Raw genomic sequence first — 3,808 nt, forward strand, 5'->3', positions numbered from 1 at the left:
CGACTTCCATGGCCACCATCCTGCTGTCTATATCAACCAACACCTTTTCTGGGGTCTGATGAGCGTCAGCATTGGGCACCTTAACCCGGCATTCGGTTCATCCAGCAGCGCCAGTTCTGCTTACCAAAAGTTGCCCACTACGCACTCGCATTTCATGCCCAGCTCCACATCAGCGAGCCGGGCTTCTTACCCATTTAAAGTTTGAGAACATGTTGAGATGGTTTTGGCCTCAAGACCTCTAATCATTCGATTTACCAAATAAAACTGGGGGCTCCGAGCGCCAGCTATCCTGACAGAAACTTCGGAGGGAACCAGCTACTAGATCGTTCGATTAGTCATTCGCACCTATACCCAGGTCAGACAACCAATTTGCATGTCAGGACTGCTACGGACCTCCACCAGTTTCCTCTGACTTCGCCCTGCCCAGGCATAGTTCACCATCTTTCGGGTCCTATCACAAACGCTCATGTTCCACCTCCCCGACGGAGCGGGCCAGACGGGCCGGTGGTGCGCCTGCCGCTGGAAGGGCGGCAGGATCCCACCTCAGCTGGCGAGCACCGGCCCTCACCTTCATTGCCCCTCTGGGTTTCACCCGGCCCTCCGACTCGGGCACGTGTTAGATTCCTTGGTCTGTGTTTCAAGACGGGTCGGTGGGTAACCAACATCCCGATACACCCCTGGTGCCCAGCGTGGGCCTCCCTGCCAGGCGGCGTAACACGGTCGGAGCGCACTGAGCACAGCTCGCCCCAGTCGGTTGTCGTGCCGGGAGCAGGGGGCCCGTCCCCCCTTCCCCTCCCCGGCGCGCAACAGGTGCCCGGGGAGGGCACGTGGTGATCGACGCCCCCCTCAGCCCCGCAGACACAGCGAAACTGCTGCCAGGGGGGCTGCAATACCCTCCGCCGGAGCAGAGGGCCACCTGCCACCCTGGAGCCAGTGGCAGCGCACCGCCACAGAGAAAATGCGCCCTTCAGGGGCTGGGTAGGGCCCAGGCACCTGTCCCGGGGAGGGAATCCAGAACTCCCGGGCCACCAACCTTCCCGCCGTGTTGAAACGTCCGGGCGGACTGCACGGACCCCACCCGTTAACGTTTCGACTGTTTCACGCCTTCTAGAATTCTCTCTTCAAAGTTCTTTTCTACTTTCTCTTATGGTACTTATTGGCTATCGGTCTTGAGCCCGTATTTAGCCATAGATGGAGTTTACCACCTGCTATGGGCTGCATTCCCAAGCAACCTTACTCTGAGAAGACCCAATCCCGGCGCACTGGGGGCCGCTACCGGCCTAACACCGTCCGTGGGGTGAGCCTTGATCAGAATGACTTGGGCCCCCTGAGCTACGACGGGGAGTCGGTATTCTGTACGCCACATTTCCAGCATCCGCCGCCAGGCGACGATTCGGCGCTGGGCTCTTCCCTCTTCACTCTCCGTTACTGGGGGAATCCTGGTTAGTTTATTTTCCTCCGCTTCGTATTATGCTTAAATTCAGCAGGTCGTCACGTCTGATCTGAGGTCGTAGTCGGAAAAAACAACAAAGCATCGGGGGAGCTGCCGGGAAAGGCCAGGCACCTGCCTGGGACCCAGATGGGGTTCCCAGGCCCAGAGGCACAGGGGAAGCCTCCCCGGGCCCCCGTCCCAGGCACCCTGCCACGCGGCAGGCCCAAGGACGGAGCCCGGGGTGGGAAGACTGCCCTCCCCGGGGCCCCTGTACCCAGCCAAGAGAGGGGGGCTACCCGGGCACGATGGAACCCCGTCTCGTGCCTTTGGCATAGCGGCAGGCCGAGGGATGGGACCCAGGGCTGGAGCACCTGGCCCTGGTACCAGCGGAGCCCCTGGACCCAGCCGGGGTTCCCGGGCCTAGAGGCACATGGGAAGCCTTGCCGGGGCCATGGGACCCCGTCCAAGGCACCCAGCTACGCGCCCGCCCCAAGGACTTAGCCCTGGGTGGGGACTTAGCCCTGGCTGGAGCTCCTGCACCCAGCCAAGCAGGGTGACGCTCCCCGGGCCCAGCAGAACTCCTTCTCGGGCTGCTTGCAGAGCGGCAGGACAGGAGACCGAGCCTGGGGCCCCCGGACCCCGTCGGGCTCCCGGGCACAGAGAGGAGGCCTCCCCAGACCCACTGGCTCCCATCCTGGGCACCACGCCACACGTTGGGCTGGGGGACGAGGCCCCGGGCTGGGTGGGTGCGTCCTGGGTCGTCCGGCGGAGGACCGATAGGCCGAGAGGGGTTTTGGAGTACCCTGTCTCTTGTTATCCGGAGGAAGGGTATCCCCCTCTCTGGTAACCCATGCGCACTGCAAGACAGAGGGGACCCACGGCACGGATGCGCCCTAATTCCTGGAGCCCTGGCTGGGATCGGGGAGGCAAACTAGCCCTCATCGGGACTTCCAGAGAAGTCCGGCCATTTGGTTGCCCCATTGGAAAGCATTGCGTGCGACCAGATGGTCGAGGGGGAAAGCGCGACCAGATGGCTGGGCCTGAAGGATGCCAGTCTGCCCACCCCAAGCCTTCGTAGAAGGGCTCCCGCCTGCCCTTCTGAAGGCTCGGGGCTCTGCGTCCCGGGGGTTCAGAGACCCCGGTTGAGCCTCGGACCCGGGGCTGCGGACGGGGGTCCCCGACAGAACTTCGACCAGGGGTTCCAGGGGCACCTTCACAGGCAGACAAAGCAGGAGGGAGGCCTGCCCGGGCCCGACGGACCCCTGTCCCCTCCACCCCAGGGCCACCAAGAGCCCCTGACGGAGCTCCTGAACCCAAACTGAGCTGGGGAACGCCCGGCGGGCCCCGGGCCCATGGCGGAGTGGAAGACAAAGCCCAGTGTAGGGAGCGCCCGTTAGAGCTCTCGGGCCGGACGTCCAAGGGAAGACCACCTGGGCCCGATGGATCCTGTCCCGGGCCCTTTGCAATGCGGCAGGCTGGAACCCCAGACAGGGGGGAAGGTGGTGCCGTGTCCCAGCCCATCTGATCCCCGGCTGAGAACCGCCAGCCTGAGAGCTGTTCCGGCATACCCTGTCCCTAGTAATCCGGAGGAAAGATACCCTTCTTTCTGGTAAACCGTGCTCACCGAGTGACAAAGGGAACCAGGGCACAGTTGCGCCCAACCTCCTGGAGCCCTGGCTGGGATCTGGGAGGGGTATGAGCCCTCATCGGGACTTCCAAGCTGACCCGGTCATCTGGTCCCCCATTGGAAAGCATTGCGCAACCAGATGGTGAAGGGGAAAGGTGCGACCAGATGGCCAAGCCTGAAGGAGGCCAATCTGCCCACCTTGAGCCTTTTCCGGAGGGCTCCCTCCTGCCCATGAAGGGCTCGGGGGCTCTGCATCCAAGGGGGCTCGGAGACCCCAGCTGGGCCTCAGGCCCAGGGCTCAGAATGGGGGTCCCCGGCAGACCTCCGACTCGGGCCAATGGCGGAGCTTAACCCATCCCATCCTGGACCCACCCGGCAGTCTAGGGCAAGGCTGCGCTGTGAGGCCTCCACGGGTCTGCGTCAGGCCACCAAGGGCCCTGACCTAAGCTCCTGAAGCCAGCCAAGCTGGGGAAGACCCGCCCAGGCCCGGGGCGTGGGACGGAACCATGGGTGAGAGCGCCCAGCCAGAGCTCTCGGGCCCAGACTCCCAGGGGAGAACTGCTCAGAACCGATGGAGCCTGACCCAGGCACTTTGCTTCAGGGCAGGCAGGAGGACGGAGCCCCGGAATAGGGGGGGAAGGTGGTGTTGTGTTCCAGCCCATCTGGTCCCCGGCTGGGAACTGCCAGCCCGGGAGCCGATCCGACATAACCTATCCATAATAATCCGGAGGAAAGCTTCCCGTCTTTCT

At 63.5% G+C, this 3,808-nt stretch overlaps 1 pseudogene; it reads right to left on the reverse strand.

The window, feature by feature from the left end:
- Nucleotides 1–1,511, reverse strand: part of LOC144783676 (28S ribosomal RNA) — a 4,257-nt pseudogene extending 2,746 nt beyond the window's left edge.
- Between the last annotated feature and the right edge of the window lie 2,297 nt (nt 1,512–3,808).

The sequence above is a fragment of the Lissotriton helveticus genome, chromosome 9 (assembly GCF_964261635.1).
Source record: "Lissotriton helveticus chromosome 9, aLisHel1.1, whole genome shotgun sequence".
NCBI lineage: Eukaryota > Metazoa > Chordata > Amphibia > Caudata > Salamandridae > Lissotriton > Lissotriton helveticus.